The sequence below is a fragment of the Trachypithecus francoisi genome, unplaced genomic scaffold (genome assembly GCF_009764315.1).
Source record: "Trachypithecus francoisi isolate TF-2019V2 unplaced genomic scaffold, Tfra_2.0 Lachesis_group4, whole genome shotgun sequence".
Lineage (NCBI taxonomy): Eukaryota > Metazoa > Chordata > Mammalia > Primates > Cercopithecidae > Trachypithecus > Trachypithecus francoisi.
In genome coordinates this window covers 101,695,948-101,723,145 of record NW_022681469.1, presented here as the reverse complement: position 1 = coordinate 101,723,145, position 27,198 = coordinate 101,695,948, and the positions used below count along the sequence as shown (strand labels likewise).

The window sequence follows — 27,198 nt, the reverse complement described above, 5'->3', positions numbered from 1 at the left end:
ATATTTCTTTAGATGGGAGACTCTTTGCCCAAACGAAGTCCTGCCCTGTTAAAATGAGGAGTATGGCAGCAAGGGGGCGCTCCCCCAGCACATGGCGGTCCAGGCTCCCTCACTGAGGGATCTGTGAGTCAGGGTTTCCAGCACTGTAGCTGGTTCTCCTGCTTCAACCAAGTTCTTTTTTGGGGTGTATTTGAATATTAAGCTAATACTTGTTTCATTGCTTTAAACGAGGTGTGCTTTTGAGAAGCACGGTCAATACAGCAGGAGTGAATGTTTTTATGCACCTGTAGCTTAATAAGCAGAGCATAATTCATTTAAAATGGACTGACTCCCATCCTTAGCCTGACCAGCATTCCATTCTTATATTAAAGAAATAATCCAAAGGGAAAAAGAAAAGTTACAAGCATGAAGTTTTCTGTCACAATATTTTACATAATAGTGAAAATTGGGAACCACCAACAGAGAATCAAGTTACGCACTGAAGTATAATACTAAGTGTGATACTCAGTGTGATGTTGGACAACTAATAAAACAAGCATTGTGAGGCTGGGTGCAGGGGCTCACACCTGTAATTTCAGCACTTTGGGAGGCCGAGGTGGGTGGACCTACCTGAGGTCAGGAGTTTGAGACCAGCTTGACCAACATGGTAAAACCCTGTCTCTACTAAAAATATAAAAATTAGCCAGGCGTGGTTGGGGGCACCTGTAATCCCAGCTACTCAGGAGGCTGAGGCAGGAGAATTGCTTGAACCAGAGAGGCAGAGGTTGCAGTGAGCTTAGATGGCACCACTGCACTCCAGCCTGGGGGACAGAGTGAGACTGTCTTGCTCACACCTATAATCTCAGCACTTTGGGGGGCCATAGCAGGTGAATCTCTGGAGCCCAGGAGTTTGAGACCAGCCTAAGACTCCATCTCTATGCCCAAAAAAAAAAAAAAAAAAAGGCCGACAAGGTGGCTGGCTGGTTGTGGTGGCTCACACCTGTAATCCCAGCACTTTGGCAGGCCGAGGCGGGTGGATCACCTAAGGTCAGGAGTTCGAGACCAGCGTGACCAACATGGTGAAATCCCGTCTCTACTAGATACAAAAAATTAACCAGGCGTGGTGGTGTACACCTGTAATCCCAGCTATTTGGGAGGCTGAGGCAGGAGAATGGCTTGAACCGGGAGGCGGAGGTTGCAGTGAGCCAAGATTGTACCACTGAACCTCAGGCTGGGCAGCAAGAGTGAAACTCCGTCAAGGAAGGAAGGAAGGGAGGAAGGGAGGGAGGAAGGAAGGAAGGAAAATTTAAAAACAAACAAACCAATCATTGTGAACGCTGGGGGAAGGTAAAAAAGAGGAAAATGCAGAATACAAAATTAGATAAAGGGACGAGGCACCTGGGAGAATAGGAGTCGAACTTGCTTCCGTCTTCATTTCTTCTTCTCTTCTTCCTGTATTTTTTCTCCATTTCTTCCACAAGAACTGTGAGAACATGGGAAATGAGCTGATTTATTAGGGTGATTTACGACAGTGATTTTCTTCTGCTTTTAAGTTGTTACTCTTTGGGAGGGCAGGAGCTTAGAATCCAAGTGCAATAAAAGGTAGAGAAGACGCTGTGTGTGGGTAAAAGCAGCGCAGAGCTTCCTGGGCCATCTCAGCTAGACCAGTGCCTTTTTCTTTCCCCCTGGGCCCTGAATATATCTCCATCACCTTCCTGAATGCCGTGGGGTAACCATCTGGTTTTGAAACAAGCTGTGAGGAGCCTGGCACGTAGTAGGCACTGGATGAAAACTGTGACAATAACAAAGCATTCCTTTGTAATGCAGGGCTCTATTGTTTTGGCTTTCAGAGAAGGCAATGTAACTGACATACTGAGATCATTAAACAGCAAAGGAACTAAGAAGGCAAACTATTTCTGTTTTCCAGAATACTTGTTGAAACTGTAAAAGGAGATTTAGAATCACAAAAAGTAAGCCAAGGGTAAGAAAAACTCTTCATACCCAAGAGAATTCAGCTGACCAAATTAAGTCTGATCCAGAATAAACAGCTCTCATCTGGAAATCCAGCAGTTGCAGAAAGTACTGTCCAAGGGGAAAAAGACCCACAATGTTGATCTGCATAATTATATAACCCCTTAACAAAGAGGCAGGAAGCGCTATGGTGCTGGAGTGCACGGGGAAAATCAAATGTGAGCACAAGCAAAGCTGGGCTCACTCGAGAAAATAACAGTTCTCAGCCCTCAAAGAAGAGGACTTTGTTACTGAAGAGAATCCGGGCTCATGTGCCCTTTCTCATGAATTTGACCAACCTCAGTGTGTTTTCTCTGTGTTCACCGGACATCCAAAACCTAAAACAAAGTCTCTATTATCAACTCCCGCCAGCAGAAATTACACAAACAGTCATGCGAGGAGTACTGCACAGGAAGGAACACATTGGAAACTAAACTGAAGCTTGGCTACTACAAACAGGTCAAGGCTATTCATGTTGGTGTTTTACCAAGAAAAGCATAATCACTATCCCCTTAAAAGCCAATTAAAACATCAAATATAAACGAAATCCGGCCGGGTGTGGTGGCTCATGCCTGTAATCCCAGCACTTTGGGAGGCCTAGACGGGTGGGTCACCTGAGGTCATGAGTTTGAGAGCAGCCTGGCCAACATGGCAAAACCCCGTCTCTACTAAAAATATAAAAATGAGCCGGCTGCAGTGGTGTGCACCTGCAGTCCCAGCTACTCAGCTAGGCACTGGTCTAGCTGAGATGGCCCAGGAAGCTCTGCACTGCTTTTACCCACACACAGCGTCTTCTCTACCTTTTATTGCACTTGGATTCTAAGCTCCTGCCCTCCCAAAGAGTAACAACTTAAAAGCAGAAGGAAATCACTGTAGTAAATCACCCTAATAAATCAGCTCATTTCCCATGTTCTCACAGTTCTTGTGGAAGAAATGGAGACTGAGGCAGAAAAATTGTTTGAACCCGGAAGGCAGAGGTTACAGTGAGCTGAGATCACGCCACTGCACTCCAGCCTGGGTGACACAGCGAGACTGTCTCAAAAAACAAACAAACAAAAAACCCCTAAATGCTAGATGGGAAGAGGAACTTAAAACATAACTGTCTTTCTCCAAAATATGTAAAAATCCAGGCTTGAAATTAAAAGGGGCTTGAAGAGAGATCTATACCCCATGTTCATAGAAGCATTTTCCACAAAAGCCAAAAGAAATAACCTAAGTAGCCATTGACAAATGAATGGATAAACACAATGTGGTGTATCCATGTGAGAGGGACATTCTGACCCATGCTACAAAATCAATGACGCTTGAAGACATATTTCATGAAATAAGCAAGTCACAAAAAGACAAATACTATTATATCTGATTCTGATGTAGAGCAGGTGAGTCCCAAAATTGGGGCTTGCCCCAGGACTAAGGTTCTCGGCTTCGCCCAGGAGAGAATTCACGGGTGAGCTGGCGGTGTTAGGCAGCAACTTATATTGAAGCGGCAGTACACAGCAGCAGTAGCAGAGGCACTGCTCCTTGTGAGGCAGGGCTTCCCCCACAGGCTGTGTGCCCAGAGCAGCAGTTCAGAGGCAGGTCTCTAGTCATATTCATATCCAGTTTTAATATATGCGAATTAAGGGGTAGATTATGCAGAAATTTCTAGAAATAGATTAACTTCTGGGTCATTGGCTCATACCATGGAAATAGGTGGTAACTTCCAGGTGTTTTCATGGCCATGGTAAGCTGACAATGGGTCTGTCTTATGGAAAGGTGCTTTCGCCTCTTCCCTGTTTCAGATAGTCTTCAATCTGGTCTGGAGCATGAGCTCTGTCTCTGAAGTTGAGTCCCACCTGCTACCTCAATTCCGCTCCTATGTGGCACCCAGAGCAGTCACATTCTCAGAGACAGAAAGTAGAATGCTGGTTACCAGGAAGTAAAAGAAGCCAGAATGGGAAGTTAGTGATTAATGGGTACAGAATTTCCATTTTGGAAGATAAAAGAGTTCTGGAAATGGATCGTGGTGATGGTTACACAACACTGTGGAGGTACTAATATCAACAAACCGTACACTTTAAAATGGTTAAGGTTGTAAATTTTATGTTATGTGTCTTTTACCTCAATTTTTTTCTTTTTTGAGACAAGGCCTCACTCTGCTGCCTAGGCTGAAGTGTAGCAGTGTGATCATGGCTCACTGCAGCCTTGACCTTTGGGCTTAAGCAGTCCTCTTGCCTCAGCCTCCCCAGTAGATGGGACCACAGGCCAGCACCTCCATGCCTCTTTTTTTTTTTTTTTTTTGAGAGATGAGGTGTCACTATGTTGCCCAGGCTGGTCTTGAACTCCTAGGTTCAAATGATACTCCCACCTCAGCCTCCCAAAGTGCCAAGATTACAGGCACCAGTCACTGTGCCCAGCCTACCACAATTTTTTCTTTAAAAATTCAGGCTTGATTCCACAGAGCCTTTGTTTAATGATGGGAAAGGTCCTAATTTTATGTCTTCTACTTTTCCTGGGGATATTATATGTTATTCTCTATATGTGTTAATTTTTGGTTAAAAAAAAAAAAAAACTCTTGTTACATTCTGCTTTAAAAAGAGAAATGTCTTCTACTTTTCCTGAGATATTATATGTTATTCTCTGTATGTATTAATTTTTGGTAAATAAATGGCTCTGTTACATTCTGCTTAAAAAAAAGAAATACAGGCTGGGCGCAGTGGCTCACGCCTGTAATCCCAGCACTTTGGGAGGCCGAGGCAGGCGGATCATGAGGTCAGGAGATTGAGACCATCCTGGCCATGGTAAAAACCCGTCTCTACTAAAAACACAAAAAAATTAGCCGGGTGTGGTGGCAAGCGCCTGCAGTCCCAGCTACTCAGGAGGCTGAGGCAGGAGAATGGCAAGAACCTGGGAGGCAGAGGTTGCAGTGAGCCGAGATTGCACCACTGCACTCCAGCCTGGGCAACAGCAAGACTCCATCTCACAAAAAAAAAAAAAAAAAAAAGAGAAAGAGAAATATATATTTCTCAATACATAGAAGTCCACCTAAAAAAATTATAAAGAGGTTGTTCTTTCTGTACCCTGCTCTGTGAACCTCTTGTAATACCTCATGCCAATAATGAGAGTAGTTATGCGGGTCAAATTCCTTACCGATAATGCTCCATCTTCTAACCATCAGTGAAAATTAATCTTTTTGTTTCATTCACTCATCCAATAATAAGTGATTACTAACATACATTGAACAATTACTATACTACGTGCCAGGAAATGTGCTAACAACTTTAAATGCATAATAGATATTTAGTTATTCTTATTAGTAGACAGTCTTCTCAATTTTTGCAGGAAAAACTTGAGCCGAAGTAGAACTCAAATTTAGATCAAGCTGGGCAAAGTGGTATAAGCCTGTAGTCCCGCTATTCAAAAGACCTCCGAGGCAGGAGGGTTGCTTGAGGTCAGGAGTTCAAAGCCAGCTTGGGCAACACAGCAAGACCCTGTCTCAAAAAAAAAAAAAAGGATCATACCTATCATACATAATTCATCACACTCAAATGGCCAGAGAGCTTTAGAGCTGGGAAATACACTTAGCAATCTTCAAGTTCAGATGCCCTCATTATTGCTTACCTTCTTCTATTATGAAAAATTTCAAATATATTCAATAGTAGTCAAAGAGCATAATAAACTTATTTTTATACTATAGTAAAACTATAGTAAACCACTCAGTGTCAATAATTATCAATGTATGGCCGATCTTGTTTCATATTTACCCACACTCATTTTCCTCCTGATATCTCATATAACTTTTTTTGCTGTTTTTTAAACTTTTTATTTGGAAATAATTTCAAATTTACAAGTAAGTTGCAAAGATGAAAATAATAAAAGAACACCCATTACCATTTACCCAGATTCACCTGTTAACATTGTATCCCCCTGCTTTATTTGTACATGCTATCTCCCCCTGCACAAACACACTCAAACACACTTTTTTCTGAACTATTTGAGGCTACATTATAAACATCATTATCTTTTACCCCTAAATACTTAATGTGTATTTCCCAAGAAAAGGACATTCTCTTATGTACCATGCTACAGTTATCAAGTTCAATAAATGTAAACTAATTCAATCATTTTATTTTCTCTACCACTTGTATTCCAATTTTGTGAATTGACCCAATAATTTTTTTTTATTTTTAAATTTTTTTCCTACAGAGATGGGGTTTTGCCATGTTGCCCAGTTTGGTCTTGAACTCTTGGACTCAAACAATCCATCCACCTTGGCCTCTCAAAGTGCTGGGATCACAGATGGGAGCCACTGTACCTGACCCCAATAATGTTCTTTATAGCATTTCTTTTCCCTCCATTACAGGATCCAGTTTTAGGTCAGGTATTGCATTCAATTGTCAGTTTTATTTTATTTTATTTTATCTTATTTTATTTTATTTTATTTATTTTTGAGACAGAGTCTCACTCTGTTGCCCAGGCTGGAGTGCAGTGGTGATCTTGGCTCACTGCAACCTCTACCTCCCAGGTCAAGCCATTGTCCTGCCTCAGCCTCCCAAGTAGCTGGGATTACAGGCGCGTGCCACCATGCCCAGCTAATTTTTGTATTTTTTGTAGAGAAAGGGTTTCGCCATGTTGGCCAGGCTGGTCTTGAACTCCTGACATCTGGTGATCCACCCACCTCGGCCTCCAAAAGTGCTGGAATTACAGGCATGAGCCACTGCACCCAGCCTGTCAGTCTCTTTTAATTAAGAAAATTTCGGCCAGGTGCAGTGGCTCATGCCTGTAATCCCAGCACTTTGGGAGGCCGAGGCGGACGGATAACAAGGTCAGGAGATCGAGACTATCCTGGCTAACATGGTGAAACCCTGTCTCTACTAAAAATACAAAAAAAAAAAAAAGAAAGAAAATTAGCTGGGCGTGGTGGCAGGCGACTGTAGTCCCAGCTACTCAGGAGGCTGAGGCGGGAGAATGGTGTGAACCCGGGAGGCGGGGCTTGCAGTGAGCCAAGATCCCACCACTGCACTCCAGCCTGGGCAACAGAGCGAGACTCCGTCTCAAAAAAAAAAAAAAGAAAAAGAAAAAAAAGAAAATTTCCCAAACCTTTGTCCTTTATGACATAGACTTTTTGGAAAAATTAATTCCTCTTTCTCCTTTTAAGATGTTCCTTGTGTGGAGGTTGTCTGCTGTTTCCTTATGATTAGATTCAAGATGTGCACTCTTGGCCAGTATACTGACTAGGTGATATTGTGTCCTTTACAGGGTATCACATCTGGAGGCATATGATGGCCAGTGTCAATACTGATTACCAGTTAAGGTTGTTGCCTGATTTTATCCCTGTACAATTACTGTTGCCCGATTTCATCCCTGTACAATTTCATCCCTGTACAATTTCCTTCTTAGAGATAATTAACAGTCTGTGGGGCAACACTTTGAGATCAAGAAATATCCTGCTTATCATCAAAATTTCCCCTAGATTCAGCATCTGTAATTAGTTACCCACCGCTATTATGCCAAATCTTAGTAGCCTAAAACAACCGGTATTTATGAACTCAGACAGTTCCTATGGGTCAGGAATTTGGCAGTGGCTTGGCTGGGTGGTTCTGGCTCAGGGTCTCTAATGAGGTTGCATTTAAGCTGCCAGCCAGAAGCTGCAGTCATCTAAAGCCTTGCCTGGGGCTGGAGAATCTACTTCCAAGATGATTCATTCACATGCCTGGCAAGTTAGTGCTAGAACTAAGGCCTCAGTTCCTTATCACATGGAACTTTCCATAGGGCTACTGGACTGTCAGCATGACTGACATGACAGCTGGCTTCCCCTAGACAAAGAGATCTCAGAGAGAAAGCAAGGAGAAAGCAGTGCCTCCTGTGACCTACTCCTAGAAGTCATCCACTGTCACTTCCACCATATTCATTCTATTTGCCCACATTCAAGGGGAAAATTAAGCATTAACTTTTTTTTTTTTTTTTGAGACAGAGTCTTGCTCTATCACCCAGAAAATAACTAGAAATTGCTTTAAAAATTCTTTTGATTAGAAATTAAATATCATAAAATTTAAACTTTTAAAAAACCACAAATAGCCAATCTATAAGATACATAAAAAAGTACTACATACTTATAAGAAAATTTTAGTTTTAAAAGCATTGATCAGAAAGTAAGAGAGGTGAAAACAACAGAGCTAAGCATTTCCCTTGGGCATCAGAAGAGAGGAAACAATAAGAAGTAAGAATAAGGACAGGAATTGGTGACAAAGAGAAACACCACAAAACCAAAGAGGACTAAAAAAAGGTGTAACTTTAAAAATATTAAAACAATAGACCTCTAGAGCAAGTCTAATAAAGGAAATAAAAGATGCAAACAAAAAGCAAAACGAAAAAGGGAGAAATAACTATGGACTCAACATAATTAAAATAAGAATAGTAGGCTACACAGTTTGCTAATAAATTGTAAGACCTAGGTAAAATGGATACATTTCTGGAAAATCATAAAACACCAAAACTGGCACAAAAAGAAACAGAAAACTTGAATAGAACAAAAAGCATTCAAATATCTGAAATAGAAATCAAGTATTTTCTCTCCCAAAAAGCCCTAAACTGAGATGGTTAACACAGACAAATTATTAAACTTTCAAAAAAACCTTTCCCAAGTTGCCAGAAAGTAGGAAAAATTTTTTAAAAAGACCGCCAAAAACAAACAAACACAACAGCTCTTAATAGGAGACCAATATTAATTCCAAATCCAAATAAGGAGAAGCCAACCAAAGAACAAAAAGATCACTTCCCATATATGCGTATACACAAAAATTCCATTGAGAATTTTAACTGACTAAATTCTAAAAGCATTATCCATTTGATGACATATATAAAATGTGCAAAATTCCTCTAAAGACATAAACTACCAAAGTTCACTCCAGATGAACTGGAGAGATTCCTAATGAAATTGAATTTGTAGTAAAAAAAAAAAAATCTACCTACAAAGAAAGCTCCAGCCGTGAGGGCTTCACTGTCAAATTCTAGTAAACATTTAAGGAAGAGATAATACCAATTCCACACAAAAATCTCTCTGAAAACAGGAGACAGAACACTTGTAAATAACTTTAGGAGATGACATTACCCTGAAGCCAAAACCAGACAAAATCATTACAAGAAAAGAAAATTACAACAAATATGCCTCATGAATAATAGACGAACATCCTTAAAAATATTAGCCAACCAAATCCAGCAATATAGAAAAGAAATACTACATTTGAGCAGGTGAGGTTTATCCCAGGATACAAGCTAAGCTAGATCAATACTCATATATCAAAAAATGTGTCGACTTCCAAATACCGCAGAGTGAAGAAACTGGTATTTCCTCTTCTCCAAAACAACTTTAAAATTGGACAAAATTATTTAAAAAACAATCATAACAGGTTCTAGAAATTAACCAAAAGGAAGCAACAACGTGGGAAGCATTCATTCATAAAAAACTGAGAAACTCTGGGTAAAAACAGTGGGAGTCTGCGGCATTTTTACCTAGGTTGCTCCCATACACCTCCCCCATCTGTTAGTGCACCAGTTCTTTTGAAGAGGGCAGGACGGAGTGTGGCTGGTCATGAAAAGAACCTTTACTACTGGAGCAGGCTGACCCGATTTGGGGCGGACAGCTAAAAGCCTACGCTCAGAGGCACTGTCAGTAAAACTAGAGAACTCAGTAGGAAATGAAAGGGTTGGTAGCATTGCCACTCTCTTCCTTTAACCAATGTCAAAATTAAGAATTTATGAGCCAATGCCCTTGATCAACGTTACATATTTCTAAAAATACTAAAGTTACAACTAACTTATTTCTAATTTGCAAATAACATAGTTTATAGCATCTTGTTTTGGCTCTGGCATAATTTTAGGCGATGACAGAAAAGGACAATAATCGCTTTAACCTGAATTAATACCTTAACTGGCTCATTTTCCCCCAGTGAGGAAAACAGATTCCATAAATGCAGGACTAGGGTTATCTCACTTGTCTTCCTGCTCGTGCTCTGCATACTGGCTGACTCACCCACCTTTCAGCTCTCATCCTCAGATGACTTCCAGGATCCTTCCCTAATGTTCCTCCTGTGTATTCCTGCAGCACTCTGTACTTAATTTTTTATCATAGCCTTTATTACACTGTATTATAACTGCTAGAAATTGTTCCTATTTTCCAAATTTTCCACTAGACCATACCTTACTCAGTTTTGTATCTCTAGGATACTTTCCACTGTCAGGCACACAGGAGGTACTGAATGAATGAATGAATGCATTTTCAATTATAGTTTTATAGTTTTAAAAATCTTTCCACAGATTGCAGACCACCCATTTAATGGTCCATGTGTTTTCAATCTTTTAATCAAAAACAACCCTTGTTCTTATGAAAACCTATATGAAAGAGATTAAGGTTAAACTACCCTGGGTAAAAGAGAGGCTAGGAAATGGGGGAGTAGACAGCCCTCAGGGAAGAGTCCTGGGAAGTCCTAGGACTTCACATAACCCAGTTTCAAAACCATAGCATTAATCTAGTACAGAAAGAAAAAATAAAATTATAGGATTTTATTTATATATAAATTATATTTATATATAAATAAAATCCTATAATTTTTTCTTTCTGTACTGTATATATGAAATCAAATATAATTTATATATAAACAAAATCTTATACTTTTATTTTTCTTTCTGTACTAGATTAATAAATTTATTTTTATTAATAAATTAAATTTATAATTTATTAATAAAAATAAATTTTAGGAAAAAAAGTAGTTTATTTTTTCCATGTTGGTTCTTGTGCTGCTTTTTAAATTAAATCTTTGACAGCCTCCTGACTTAGGATTTGCTGATTAAAACACCAAAATAAACAGGCAAAGCAATTATGGACACGGAGAATCCTTAAAATTATAGGACAGACTTCTCCACTTTATCTTCCCTTCTACCCTAATACCAAAAACAAACAAAAGTCTTCTCTAAATAAGGCTAACTTGGATTAAATTATCTATAAAGGCTTATAAAAGCCTTTTACAAGTAATGACTTGAAAACTGGGGAGAAAAAAGAATGAGACTATAATACGATCTCCAGCTAAAGCTCTGAAGATGGTGTCTTTACCAGTTAAAAAGAAGCTAGAGAAAAATGTCTGTATAGACCTTAAAATTCGATCTTTAATCTCTAGAGTTTTCCTGCTTTAAAATTTAAAAATTTTAGTGATACAGAAGGACCAATAAGAGACTGTTTTAAGAAACTAATTTTGGAGAACAAAAATCTATACACAATTCTATTTACTTTCTATTATATTAAATACATAAAATAATAGGTGAACAGACTTCATCCTAGAATTTCATTTAATAGTGATACGTGAATAACTCAATTTATTCTTAGCCTATTCGATTCTTTTCAAGTCTTTCAAGTTTAAGCAAAAAATGCACTTACGGCAATACCAAAAATTTTAGATGCCAAGTATTTAAGTATGACAGTTCCAAATAACCAAAAACATCCTTGAATAACCTAAAAAAAAAGAAAACAAAAATAACTTTGATGCTTCATATTCCATAGACATAGACTAGGAAGAAAAAAATAAATGCTTTAATCATACATGAAATACATATTGCTATCTACAAGAGAAATGCTAGAAAATGCATCTCAATTTAAAATCAAGCGTGTTGCTCAAAATCAAGGGGCAATAACTAAAAATAAAAATATAGGCCGGGCGCGGTGGCTCAAGCCTGTAACCCCAGCACTTTGGGAGGCCGAGACGGGCGGATCACAGGGTCAGGAGATCGAGACCATCCTGGCGAACACGGTGAAACCCCGTCTCTACTAAAAAATACAAAAAGTAGCCGGGCGAGGTGGCAGGCGCCTGTAGTCCCAGCTACACGGGAGGCTGAGGCAGGAGAATGGCGTAAACCCGGAGGTGGAGCTTGCAGTGAGCTGAGATCCGGCCACTGCACTCCAGCCCGGGCGACAGAGCAAGACTCCGTCTCAAAAAAAAAAAAAAAACAAAAACAAAAATATAATCATACAATCTTATCAAAATTAATATATTTTATAGAAGATTCACACAACCACTGCAGTTAAATTCCCTTTAACAGTTTCTTATACATGCACTGTTTCTCAGATGAAACATGAGTAATAAATAAAACTAGAATTTTTTAACTACATACCCAGGATTCACTTTAACTTTTTTCAAAAAAAGGGCAATTAGGTATATTAAAATTGAGCCCTAATACACTATGAAACTGTTGGATCCCCAGAATTACATAGATCATTTTCTTAAAAGTAAAACATAAAACCAATGATATATTTTAGAGAAGAAAAAACATAAGCATTAAAATAGATTGATTCTTACCCATAAACTAAGTTCAGATATATTTATTTTGAGGAAATGTGGTTTCATTGCCAGATTACCCTGAGTAGAAAAAATAACATAGTATACACAGTTAATATTTATAGACATAAATTCAAACCAAAAAATTCTTCTAAATAATAAGATACTCAAGTATCTAAAATTTAGCACACAGTCAACTTTCCCACATACCATCCACATGCTCATTTCTACAGTCAGTGACTTCAAGGTATAGCCCTATTATCCAAAGTCAACTAGGTGAGTGCGTGACTTTTTATTTTTTTATTTTTATTTTTATTTTTATTTTTTATTTTTTTTGAGGGGGAGTCTCGCTCTGTCGCCCGGACTGGAGTGCAGTGGCCAGATCTCAGCTCACTGCAAGCTCCGCCTCCCGGGTTTATGCCATTCTCCTGCCTCAGCCTCCCGAGTAGCTGGGATTACAGGCGCCCGCCACCTCGCTCGGCTAGTTTTTTTTTTTTTTTTTTTGTATTTTTAGTAGAGACGGGGTTTCACCGTGTTAGCCAGGATGATCTCGATCTCCTGACCTCGTGATCCGCCCGTCTCGGCCTCCCAAAGTGCTGGGATTACAGGCTTGAGCCACCGCGCCCGGCCCGTGCATGACTTTTTAAAGTTGAAAAAGGAAATCACCATATGTAAATGTCTACGACTGATTTGACAAATCTGATTTATTTCTGAGCCATGAGGTATATAATATTTTCAGAATTTTGGACAGTAGTCATACAGGCATAAGATTTTCCTTTAGCTAAAAATTACTGACTCTTAGGGTAAACAATAAATGAAATTTTAATGGATTAACTAAATACTTCTCTTGTCAAATCTTAAGTATTTTCAGGTAGTAATGCTCCCAAACTGTATTACCCTTGGGGAGCTAAAACTACTTCAAACATGGCAAAAATACGATTAGAGATCAAAACTTGAAACTAAATTAAATCTTTTTGGAAGTTTCTGAATACCTGAGAATACAAAATGTGATACGATTCAGGTTTCAAAGTGATTAATTATAAATATATGTAAATGTGTGTTTATAGTTAAATATGCACAAACATGCTGTATTCCCTGTTATCATTTTTTTTATACACCAGAATATATGGAATATACATAAATATGCTTAATTCATACCTAAGATGCACCTCAGTGTGAAGCATCTAGCACCATACCTGACATGCAGAACTGAAATTTCCTACAAAATGTATTTAAATTAGATTTTATTTATATGTAATATTCGATTCAATGATTTCCCTGTCCATAGTACCAAGATTCATGTACTTGATCCTGGGTGATAGCAGTACATGACAAAGTACATATGTAAAATATACAACTGAGTACTTTGTCATCTTTCCTAATAATAAACAGAGTACACAGAACTGAAGAACTATACTTATTAATCCCACAGTTATGATTTTTCTTGTTGTTGTTGAAAATATAGCATCTGGCCGGGCGCGGTGGCTCAAGCCTGTAATCCCAGCACTTTGGGAGGCCGAGACGGGCGGATCACGAGGTCAGGAGATCGAGACCATCCTGGCTAACACGGTGAAACCCCATCTCTACTAAAAAATCCAAAAAACTAGCCGGGCGAGGTGGCGGGCGCCTGTAGTCCCAGCTATTCGGGAGGCTGAGGCAGGAGAATAGCGTGAACCCGGGAGGCGGAGCTTGCAGTGAGCTGAGATCTGGCCACTGCACTCCAGCCTGGGCGACAGAGCAAGACTCCGTCTCAAAAAAAAAAAAAAATATAGCATCATGCTAATTGCTGATTTCTGCAGCTAAGTATACTCAAGGCACAACCTGAAAAGGGTGGTGGCCCAGACTGGGAAGAGGCATATTTTTGAGAAATGCGTTTTTTTTTTCTTGAGATAGAGTCTTGCTCTGTCACCCATGCTGGAGTGCAGTGGCGCGATCTCGGCACACTGCAAGCTCTGCCTCCTGGGTTCACGCCATTGTCCTGCCTCAGCTTCCCAAGTAGCTGGGACTATAGGCGCCCGCCACCACGCCCAGCTAATTTCGTGTATTTTTAGTAGAGATGGGGTTTCACCTTGTTAGCCAGGATGGTCTTGATCTCCTGACCTTGTGATCCGCCCACCTCAGACTCCCAAAGTGCTGGGATTACAGGAACGAACCACTGCACTCGGTCAAGAAATGGGTTTTTTAAAAAAATATTATTTGTAAAATAAATGAAAACGGAGGTTTCAAATGTAATGGGTTCTAGAAATTAAGAAACCCCAAATGATCTAAGTAACTTAATTACTCAAGAAGTAGAATATATTCCAATTATGACAGTGCAATAAGCTTTTAAAGTCATTGGGAAACTAAAGCACATACACTTTAAACATAAGGAATAATAAGTTTGCAAAACATTTTAATGGAAACACACCAAAAATGAGGCAGTCTGTAAATTTCAGAAGACTTTTAGACTTACAAAGTCAATCTGCCAGCTGGGCGCAGTGGCTCACACCTAATCCCAGCACTTTGGGAGGCCGAGGTGGGCAGATGACCTGAGGTCAGGAGTTCGAGACCAGCCTGACCAACATGGAGAAACCCTGTCTCTACTAAAAATACAAAATTAGCCGCGCATATGCCTGTAATCCCAGCCACTCGGAAGGCTGATGCAGGAGAATCGCTTGAACCCAGGAGGCGGAGTGAGCCAAGATTGCGCCATTGCACTCCAGCATAGGCAACAAGAGCGAAACTCTGTCAAAACACACACACACAGACACACACACACAACAAAACAAACAAAAAAATAAAGTCATCCTGCCAATGTGATAGAAGGAATTAGATGACCTTCCATCAATTTGTTCTAATTCTGTAAAATAATCTCTCCATAATCTAAAGATGTTCTTGGTAGTGATTTAGCAAAATAAAATTGAATCATCACCGTATTTAAACCATCTGAACAGTCCATACAAGTAGACAAGGGGCAAAAAACAAACCAAAAAACCCAAAAAACAAAAAACAAAGTAACCAAGGCCTTGATCTTCTGATCACAGTGGAATGTAGAGGGGTGGCTGTTACAAAGATTGCAATGATAGGAAAGGGGTTCAAAAAGTGGAGCAGTAGTAGGATAAAAATGGCAAGGAGGAAGGGAGAAGAAAGCATAGAAACCTTTCTGGAATGTTACTAATTTTTCCTTTTTTTTTTTCTCCCTGTTTTAGGAGTACTTGAACACCATCACATCTAGAATATTCAGTAAGACACTTAAGATGGTTCCTACAGAAAACCCTCATGAATCCTAAGCCAGTGAAGAAGAAATTGTTAAACCATTAGTTTCAAAAACAGTCATATAAGTGTTAAGGAATACTTACCCAAATAATTACCAAAGAAGGATAATAATAACATTGAGTTCCCAAACATCAAAACAAAACAAAATGCAAGAGAAATCTGAAAAAAATCCAAGAAAAAAATACAAGTAATGCACATTAAAAAAAACCTTTGTTTTTTATTGTGAAATTTGTACATGGCCATAATAAAATTCAAACTGTTCAAAAGGGACTATAAGACTAAAACAGCCCATTCTCCATACCACACTTCAAACTCCCAGAGATAACCATCATCAACAGTTTCCTGTGCATCCTTCCAGACAACATGTATAAATTCTAGTGTATATATTTTGTTAAACCACAAATGGACACTTACCCTACAGGCTATACTATTTCTTGCTTTTATTTGTAATATGTTTCAGAGAGCTTTCCACATGCATGCAAGCCAATCTAACAATACATTCTGCTTAAGAACTGGAAAAAGTATTCTATTCTATAGATGTACCCTAATTTATTTAACTAGTCCTCTGAATACTGCTAAACACTTAAGTGCTTTCCACTTCTACTTTGTTTTGTTTGGATTTTCCTAATACAAACACTGGATAAGGATAGACATCCTTATGTACATGTCAGTACATTTACGAATAAATTACTAGAAGTGAAAATGATGGATCAAGGATATACACATCTTTAAATTCAATACAAATATTGACAAACTGGCCTACAAAAAGATTGTGCTAAGTCACTTTTCCACCAACTGGTCAGGGAAGTTCCTATGGATACATATTCTGGCAACACTGTATTCTTCTTTTTTTTTTTTTTTTTTTTGAGACGGAGTCTCGCTCTGTCACCCAGGCTGGAGTACAGTGGCCGATCTCAGCTCACTGCAAGCTCCGCCTCCCGGGTTTACGCCATTCTCCTGCCTCAGCCTCCCGAGTAGCTGGGACTACAGGCGCCCGCCACCTCGCCCGGCTAGATTTTTGTAGATTTTTTAAGTAGAGATGGGGTTTCACCGTGTTAGCCAGGATGGTCTCGATCTCCTGACCTCGTGATCCGCCCGTCTCGGCCTCCCAAAGTGCTGGGATTACAGGCTTGAGCCACCGCGCCCAGCCTGTATTCTTCTTTTAAATACCTGCCAATCCAGTAGGGAAAAAATGTTACCTCATTCACTTTTCCATTCTTTTAATAGATGAGACACAGCACCCTTTATTCTATTTGCTGGTTATGTTGTCTCGTGTGTATGTGTGAACTGCTTTTTCCCACTGCCCATCTGTCTATTGGGCTTTCATTATTTTCCTTAACAGCTCTCTTCATATATTACAGAACATAGCCCCAATATACAAAATCTACAAGGAACTTAACAAATTTACAAGAAAAAAACAAACAACTCCATCAAAAAGTCGGTGAAGGATATGAACAGACACTTCTCAAAAGAAGACATTTGTGCGGCCAACAAATGTATGAAAAAAAAAGCTCATCATCACTGGTCATTAGAGAAATGCAAATCAAAACCACAATGAGATACCATCTCACACCAGTTAGAATGGCGATCATTAAAAAGTCAGGAAACAACAGATGCTGGAGAGAATGTTGCGAAATAGGAATGCTTTTACACTGCTGGTGGGAGTGTAAATTAGTTCAAACTATTGTGGAAGACAGTGTGACGATTCCTCCAGAATCCAGAGCCAGTATTTGACCCAGCAATTACTCGACCCAGCAGTCCCATTGCTGGGTATATAATCAAAGGATTATAAATCATTCCACTATAAAGACACATGCACACATATGTTTACTGCAGCACTGTTCACAATAGCAAAGATTTGGAACAAACCCAAATGCCCATCAATGATAGACTGGATAAAGAAAATGTGGCACATATACACCGCGAAATACTATGCAGCTACAAAAAAAGGGATGAGTTCATGTCCTTTGTAGGGACATGGATGAAGTTGGAAACCATCATTGTCAGCAAACTAACACAGGAACAGAAAACCAAACACCACATGTCCTCACTCGTAAGTCTCAGTTGAACAATGAGAACACACGGACACAGGGAGGGGAATATCACACACCGGGGCCTGTTGCGGGTAGGGGGCTAAGGGTAGGATAGCATTAGAAGAAACACCTAATGTAGATGACAGGTTGATGGGTGCAGCAAACCACCATGGCACGCGTACACCTATGTAACAAACCTCCACTTGCTGCACATGTATTCCAGAACTTAAAGTGTATATATATATATATGAAGGGGTGGCCTGCCCCTCCACACCTGTGGGCGTTCTCGTTAGGTGGAACGAGAGACTTGAGAAAAGAAATGAGACACAGAGACAAAGTATAGAGAAAGAAAAAGTGGGCCCAGGGGACCGGCGCTCAGCATACAGAGGACTCATGCATGCCGGCACAGTTCTCTGAGTTCCCTCAGTATTTATTGATCATTATCTTTACCATCTTAGAAAAAGGGAAGTGACAGGATAATAGGATCATCATAGGGAGAAGGTCAGCAGTCAGACATATGAATAAAGATCTCTGTGGCTTAAGTTTAAGGAAAAGTGCTGTGCCTTGATATGCATATGTAAACATCTCCATAAACTTTTTTAGTGCATAAAGAGCAGCATTGGGCTAGCAAGTCCCACCTTTTGCCCTAAGGCGGTTTTCTCCTTTCTCAGTAAACAGAACATACAATCAGGTTTTACAGGGAGATGTTCCATTGCCCAGGGACGGGCAGGAGACAGATGCTTTTCTCTATCTCAACTGCCAAGAGGCTTCTTTCCTCTTACACTAGTCCTCCTCAGCACAGACCCTTCACCGGTGTCAGGGTGGGGGACGATCAGGTCTTTTCCTTCCCAGGAGGCCATATTTCAGACTATCACATGGGGAGAAACCTTGGACAATACCTAGCTTTCCTAGGCAGAGGTCCCTGCGAACTTTGGCAGTGTACGTGTCCCTGGGTACTTGAGATTAAGAGAATGGTGACGACTTTTCACAAGCATACTGCCTTCAGGTACTTGTTTAACAAAGCACACCCTGCACAGCCCAAAATCCATTAAACCTTGAGTCACCACAGCACATGTCTCTTGCAAGGAAAAGGTTGGGGGTAGGGTCACAGATTAACAGCATCTCAAATACAGAACAAAATGGAGTCTCTTATGTCTACTTCTTTCTATATAGACACAGTAACAGTCTGATCTTTCTTTTCCTCATATATATATGTACATATGTATATATTTATACATATAAAAGAACCTAGCCCCTTATCAAGCAAACATATTGTAAATATTTTTCTCAGTTCATTTTTGACCTTTGTGGTATTTTTTGTATTATGGTTATTTTCTAAATCTTTATGTTAGCAAATTTATCTTTCATTTCCTTTAGGTCTTTGGATTTATCTGTCATTTAAAAAGGCACTAAAAATAAAATAATCCATATTTTCTTCTAGAAGTTTTATTTTTGATCCATATATATCAATTTCCATGTGAATTTCAGAATCAGCTTATTAAGCTTCAAAAACTAAACTTTTTATTAAAATTACTTTATTCAATAACATGTTATTTATAGTTCTATCTGTCCAACATTGAATCTTTAGATCCCAAAGCAATACATGTTCCTTTATATAGATCCTGCATATTTTCTTGAGTTTATTCTAAAGTATATTATTTTTGCTGCTGTTGTATCAAGAATCTTCATATTTTCTGATTGTATATAGAAAAATTGTATTAAATATGCATCAATGAATATGATTTCATTGTTTCTAGTAGTAGTTTATTTGGATTTCTCAAGTGTTCAAATATGATATCAACTACAATGATATTTTTACATCTTCCTTTGAATTATTTTTTAGTCAACTGTATTAGCTGACATTTCTGCAACAATGTTAAGTAATAAGAGAGGCAGTAGGCATATTTATCATGCTTCTGGCATTAATGGAAATAGGAAATTGTTCTATTGCTTCATCATTTTATGTGATACTAGTTTTTGTTTTGAGGTGTGGGTATCTTAAATTTCAATGAAATATTCATCTATTTTTACTTGATTATGGTCTTAAACACCAAAAATAGATGTTGATTTTTATCAAATACCTTTACAGTATCAAAGGCAATTATTATATTATGGATTTTCTTTTTTTTTCCTTTGAGACGGAGTCTCGCTCTGTCACCCAGGCTAGAGTGCAGTGGTGTAATCTTGGCTCACTTCAAGCTCCACCTCCCAGGTTCACTCCATTCTCCTGCCTCAGCCTCCCAAAGTAGCTGGGACTACTCCCAAAGAGTAGCTGGGACTACAGGTGCCTGCCACCACGCCCTGCTAATTGTCTGTATTTCTAGTAGAGACAGGGTTTCACCATGTTAGCTAGGATGGTCTCGATTTCCTGACCTCGTGATCCGCCTGCCTCGGCCTTCCAAAGTGCTGGGATTACAGGCGTGAGTCACCATGCCCAGCCTATTATGGATTTTTTTTAACTTCTCAATGTGATAAATCATATTAGTAGAATTTCTAATATGAACACATTCCTGCATTCCTGGAATGAGGCACTTAGATATAAATTTATATAAAAAAATCTATCTGAGCAAAACTACAAAACTTCAATGAAAGTAATCAAAGAACTTTATAAATACATGAAGAGTTATCCATGTACAGGAAGATTCCATAGTGTCAAGACGTCAGTTTTTCCCAACTTGATCTATGGATTCAGCACAATCCCAATCATGAGCCTAGCAAGTTATCAATAAAGTGATTCTGAAGTTTATATGGAGATATAAAAAACCCAGTATAGAGCCAACTCAATACTGAAGAAGAGCAAAGTCAGAGGACTGACACCACCCCACTTCAAGACTTATTATAAAGCTACTGTAAACAAGACAGTGTGGTATTGGTGAAAGAAGACACGAACAGATCAAGGAAACAAAATAGAGCCCAGAAATAGACTCACATATATAGTCAACTGATATTTGACAAAGGAGCAAAGGCAATACAGTGGCGCAAAAATAGTCCTTTCAACAAATGGTGCTAGAACAACTAGAGATCCACATACAAAAAAATAAATCTAGACATAGACTTTACATCCTTCACGAAAATGAACTCAAAACAGACCATAGATCTAAATGCACACTGCAAAACTATAAAGCTCCTAGAAGATAACATTGGAGGAAACCTAGATGACCTTAGGTATGGTGATGACTTCTCACACAAAACAACAAAGGTACAATTTATGAAAGAAATGACTGATAAGCTGAACTTCATTAAAATTACAAACTTCTGCTCTGTGAAAGACAGGACAATGATTGAGAGAAGGTATTTGCAAAAGACACATCTGATAAGGGACTGTTATCTAAAATATACGAAAAATTCTTAAAACTCGACAGTAAGAAAATGAACAACCCAAGGAAATATGAGCAAAAGATCTTAATGGACACTTCACCAAGAAAGATACACAGATGGCCAAAAACAGCATATTAAAAGACGTTCTACCAAATTAAAACAATGAGATACCAATACACATCTATTAAAATGGCCAAAAAAGCATATTAAAAGACGTTCAACCAAATTAAAACAATGAGATACCATTACACATCTATTAAAATGGCCAAAATCCACTGTGACACCACCAAATGCTGACAAGCATGTGGAGCAGCAGGAACTCTCATTTACTGCTGGTGGTAATACAAAATGGTTTGGCCACTCTGGAAGACAGTTTGACAATTTCCTAAAAACTAAGCATACTCTCACCATACCATCCAATATCCCTTTCCTTGGTATTTACTGAAATGAACTAAAACATTCATCTAAAAACTTGCACACAGATGTTTACAGCAGCTTTATTCATAATTGCCCAAACTTGGGAGTTAACCAACATGTCCTTTGATAGGTGAAAAAATAAACAGTGGTACATCCATATAATGTTAACAATAATCAAGATCGAAATGAGCTATCAAGCCATGAAAAGACTTGGAGGAAACTTATTTGCTTTTTACTAAGTGAAAGAAGCCAGTATGAAAAGGCTACATACTGTATGGTTTCAAACACATGACACTATACAAAAGGCAAAACTATGGAGACAGTAAAAAGATCAGTGGTTGCCATGGTTAGGGGGATGGAGGGATGAACAGGTGGAGCACAGAGGAACTTTATGGCTGTGAAACTGTTCTACAAGATACTACATGGTTGACAGATGTCATTATACATTTGTCAAAACCCAGGCCAATTGTGGTGGCTCACATCTGCAATCCTAGCACTTTGGGAGGCCAAGGCAAAAAGATCCCTTGAGCCCAGGAGGTCAAGGCTGTGGTAAGACATGTTTGCACCACTGAACTCCAGCCTGGGCAACAGAGCAAGACCCTGTCTCAAAAAACAAAACAAAACACAACAACTACCCATAGAAAAGTGAGGCCTAATGTAAACTACAGACTTTGGGTGATTATGATGTGTGATGTAGGTTTATTAATTGTAACATATGTACCACTCTGGTGCAGGATGTCAATAGAGGGATAGGTCATGCATGGTTGGGGGCAGGGGGTATATGAGAAGTCTGTACTTTCTGCTTAATTTTGCTATAAACCTGGCTGGGTGCAGTGGCTCATGTCTTTAATCCCAGCACTTTGGGAGGCTGAGGTGGGCAGATCACACGAGGTCAGGAGTTCGAGACTAGCCTGGCCAACATGGGGAAACCCCATCTCTATTAAAAATGCAAAAATTAGCTGAATGTGGTGGTGCATGCCTGTAATCCCAGCTACTTGGAAGGCTGAGGCAGGAGAATCGATTGAACCCGGGAGGGGGAGATTGCAGTGAGCTGAGATTGTGCCACTGCACTCCAGCCTGGGCGACAGAGCAAGATCCGTCTCAAAAAAAAAAAAAAAATTTCTATGAACTTAAAACTTCTCTGAAAAATAAAGATTTTAAATTAAGAAACAAAAACCACAGTGAGATATCACCTTATACCTATTAGGATGGCTACCATCACAAGAGCAGAAAATAAATGTTGGTGATTACAGGGACAAAATAGAACCTTATGCACTGTTCAAAGGAATGTAAAATGTATAGCTACTATGGAAAAGTTTGTCAGTTCCTTAAAAAAACAGATTTATCATATGATCAATCCAGCAATTCCACTTCTGGGTACATACTCAAAATAATTGGAAACAAGATCCCAAAAAATATTTGTTTACCCATGTTCATAGCAGCATTATTTACTACAGCTGAAACATAGAAGTAACTCAAATATCCGTGGACAGACCGGATAAGCAAAATCGTGTGTGTGTGTGTGTGTGTGTGTGTGTGTGTATACACACAATGGAATCCAAGAATCCATGGACAGGTTGAATGGATGAGCAAAATCTAGTGTGTGAGTGTGTGTGTGTGTGTGTATGTGTACACAAAATGGAATCCAAGTATCCATGGACAGATTGAATGGATAAGCAGAATCTAGTGTGTGTGTGTATGTGTACACACAATGGACTATTATTTAGCTTTAATAAGGAAGGAAATTCTGACATACTTCAACATAGAAGAAACTTGGGGACAGTAGGCTAATTGAAATAGGCCAGTTACAAAAAGACAAATACTGTATGATTTCACTTACATGACATACATAAAGTAGTCAAAATCACAAAGGCAGAAAGTAGAATGGTGGTTTCCAGGGGCTGGGAAGATGAAAGAATAAGGACTTTAATGGGTATAGAGTTTCAGCTTTGCAACATGAAAAATGTTCTGAAAATCGATGGTAGTGATGGCTGTAAAACAATATGAATGTACTTAATATAACTGAACTGTATAATTAAAAATGCTTAAGGTGGTAAATTTTAAGTTACATGTATTTTACCACAATAAAAAATGCAAACATAATTTTCTGGAAATAATTCTACATATTTTTTCTAACTATAAGAATTTAGGAATTTATAAAATGATAATGGAAGAAGATAGAAAATAGTAAGTCATATAACAAAGCATGTATCATTTACCCAAGGTAAGTTTTACTACAAACTACGTTGTGTAATTTTATAATTTTATAACTATAGCTTTGAGTCAAGGCCCTCAGCCATAGTTGCCTATGTGACCAGTCAACTCTGAAGGCTTAACATTTAATCTGGTTTACACTACAAAATAAAAAACTATTTTAAATAGTTTGGGAAAAAATAAGCCAAGTCTAAAAAATGTATAATTACTGTCTAACTCTTTAATGAACAAGGATGTAAAAATCCCATCAAAATAACAGCAAACTGAATCCAGCGACATGCAAAAATTGTGTTTAGCCCAGAAAAACAAGTTTATTTAATGCTGGAAAATTAATTAATGTTAATTCATTAGAGTAACAGATTAAAGAGGGGGAAATACACAGAATCATCTAAACAGATGTAGAAAAGCATTTCATGAAACTTAACATTTATTAATTTCTTTTTAAAAGTGCTCAAAGCATGATAAGGACATGTTAAAAGGAAAGAGAAGTCAGCTTGAATAGCTGGACAAGTGTGGAACAATTTGAGCATCAACATAAATAACAAAAATCATGGATTACACTGCACTGACTAAAATAGATGTCATTTTCTTTTGGACACAAGACAAACTGGTAAAAGATCTGAATAGGAATTTACAACAATGGAAACATGAAGGGCATATAAACATACCAAAAGATGCTCAGCTTCATTATGAATCAGAGAAAATGCAGATTAAGGTCACAAGATACCATTTTACATGAACCAGACTGATAAAAATGATGTAGAATAACATAAGCTGCTATTTGAATAACACATTGCTGTTAGAAGTAGTCCAATCATTTTAGAAAAACAACTTGGTATTTATAAAGTTGAACATGTACATAATTTACCACCCAAGTTTACTACTAGGTAAAACACCCTAGAGAAATTCTCAACATATGTACCCTAGGAGATACGTGAAGAATCTACAGCATTATTTATAACTGAAAAAAGAAGTTGGGGGGAGAGGAAAGAACCTAAATGTCCTTCAACAAGAAAATGAATAAATGAATTATCCTTTATTTATACGATGGAAATTATAAAGCAGTGAAAATATTTGAATTCTAGCTACATATAAGTAGCAGAAATCTGAGTGAAAAAATAGTATTTATAAAATAATGCCATTTGTATAAACCTTACAAAGAATGTGAACATTTAATAAAAATATGTATTATTTAGTAATCCACATATAGTAAACTTATAAAGAAAAGCAAATTGATTACAATTCAAAAAGTCAGAGTAGTGGTTACCTCTAGGAGCAGTGAGGGGATGAGCTCAGGGCATACAGGACTTAAAAGTAATGATAAGATTCTATTTTCCATTTGGAGAATAGGCTCCCGGCTGTTTATTTTATGACTGTGCTTATAACTTCCTTACACATTATAAATGTTCTTTTATATGTATAAATTATTAAGAAAACGAAAATAATGGGATATTATGACAACTGTAAAATTATCAGGAAAAGAAAACATCAAAATTATAAAAACTAATGAGAGAGAAGACAAATGTTTGTTTTTAAAGGACAACCATTCAAGAATATCAACCAACCAGCTTTTGGGTCTTTGTTCTAGCTGTTCCACCAACCTAGAGATCAGTTTCTTTCATATCTACTCGGCTAACTCCTTCTCCTTTTTCCAATCTTTGTTCTACTCCCCTTTCTCAAGAAGACCTGCCCTGACCACTTCATTTGATTTTTCCATCTCCTACCCCCTGATCTTGGTGCTCCTGATCTGCCTTACCCTGATCTTTCCTCTCTTCTAAAATCTTTTTTTGTATTTTTTTTTAATAGAGATGGGGTCTCACCCAGGCTGGTATTAAACTCCTGGGCTCAAATGTCCTCTTGCCTCAGCCTCCCCAGTCACCATACCTCGCCTAAAATCCTTATCACCTTCTAACATCCTACATAATTTACCCATTTACTATGTTTATTATTTATCTTCTGTCTTCCCACTTTCCCCCATGCTGTTAGAATGTAGTAATATGAATGCTGGTGTGTTTCACATGCCTGGATAGTTGACACTCAGTAAATGAACTTTTTTTCTTTTTTGTAAAGATATGGTCTTGCTATGTTGCCCAGGCTGGAGTGCAGTGGTGTGATCATAGCTCACTGCAGTCTCAGCCTCCTGGACTAATGTGATCCTCCCACACCAGCTTCCTAAGTAGCTAGTACTACAGGCATGCATCACCATACTAAAATTTTTTATTCTGTAGAGATGAGGTCTGGTCCTGTTGCCCAGGCTGGTTTCAAACTCCTGGCATCAAGTGAACCCCACCTTGGCCTCTCAAAAGTGCTGGGATTACAGGCATGAGCCACCATGTTGGGCCCTTCTACTTCATTTTAACAGATAGCTCCTGGATAATATATCAGTCCCATGTTTCTTTTTCATGAATTATTTCTTTTACTGATAATGCATTAAGTTGGGCACAACTTCAATCAAATATGACCCAAATTAAATTTTTGTGAGTGGTCTATCTGTTGATTATATTACAATGTTTGAACATTTGTTTTAGTTATGAAATTGTTACAACTAGTTTCAACCATGAACAAATCAAATATTAATTAGGAGTTTAAGGGCAAACTAAATGGAAAAGAACAATAAAAAATTATTACCATGTGTATATAAATGACCTTCCGTAATTTACATATATCAGTGTACCTGACAACATACACTGCAAATAATGATGCAATCTGAAATTTAAAAAGAAATTAAAAGTAAAAAAGATAAAATGAATAGCTACAAGAATGAAGAATATATTTATTGTTGTTTCAACTGATTTATATATATACAAAGAGTGAGTTCTTTTGTTTTCCTTTTATCTGCTAATTTATTATTAAATATAGTCAATATATTAGTATAGAAAATACTGGTTGATTTTTCTCTCTGATACACAGCTCTCTCAATCGATTGTCCAAAACAATACTCATTTTAATTTCAGGTCAACCCTACTGTCAACACGTACAATTAAAAAGTGCTTTGTCCAATCAAAAAAGATGAAAATGTAATTATAATATGATAACTAATACATAATTGGGGAAGGTCTGTTAAACTGAAAAATAATTATGCAATGCATGTGTGCATAAAAATACCTTAATTTCTGCTTGCTAGTCACTCTTTACAAGTATCTCTATTAGCGTTCTTTCATTAATACAAATATCCAAGAGTTAGTTATAATCAAATTTATCAATTTCAAATTAAGAGTACTTTCGCTGCAAAGGTATTTTTAATTTTCTTTTCTATTTGGAAGAAAACTGTATGTTATACATCAATAATTCTAAGAGTATTGGAATTATTTAGATGAACTGATTAAATGATGATCCAGTATCTCTTACATAGAGGTAATATGTCAGACAATGCCTCTACACCCTTCCTCATAGAGCAAGCAATTCAAATTAAATTCTCCCGGTCCTACTACAAAAGCATAGCATAAACAGATTGCAAAATAGCTGAATACTTAAACATATAACTTAAGTTTCATTCATCAAGTTTTTTATCTCTAAAGCAATCTACAACAATTTTTTCCATTAGTGAGTAAAACAACACAGTTTCCCTTTATTCAGAGTTACCCATGGAGAATACTGCATTTCTTAGGGTACCTGATATGACATAACAACTGTGGGGAAGTGTGTGTTATTATTCAACATAAGCCCCA

At 38.1% G+C, this 27,198-nt stretch overlaps 1 long non-coding RNA gene across 2 annotated transcripts; it reads right to left on the bottom strand.

The window, feature by feature from the left end:
• Nucleotides 1-1,375: 1,375 nt before the first annotated feature.
• On the bottom strand, nucleotides 1,376-26,239 carry LOC117073114. Of its 2 annotated transcripts, XR_004433114.1 has the most exons (5): nucleotides 26,159-26,239; nucleotides 15,632-15,707; nucleotides 12,315-12,374; nucleotides 11,399-11,473; nucleotides 1,376-1,462 (listed from the first exon to the last, which is right to left on the bottom strand). It is a non-coding gene; the product is annotated as an uncharacterized LOC117073114 (long non-coding RNA). The 2 variants fall into 2 exon arrangements; XR_004433113.1 differs by lacking the exon at nucleotides 1,376-1,462 and having other exon boundaries at nucleotides 11,320-11,473.
• Nucleotides 26,240-27,198: the final 959 nt, after the last annotated feature.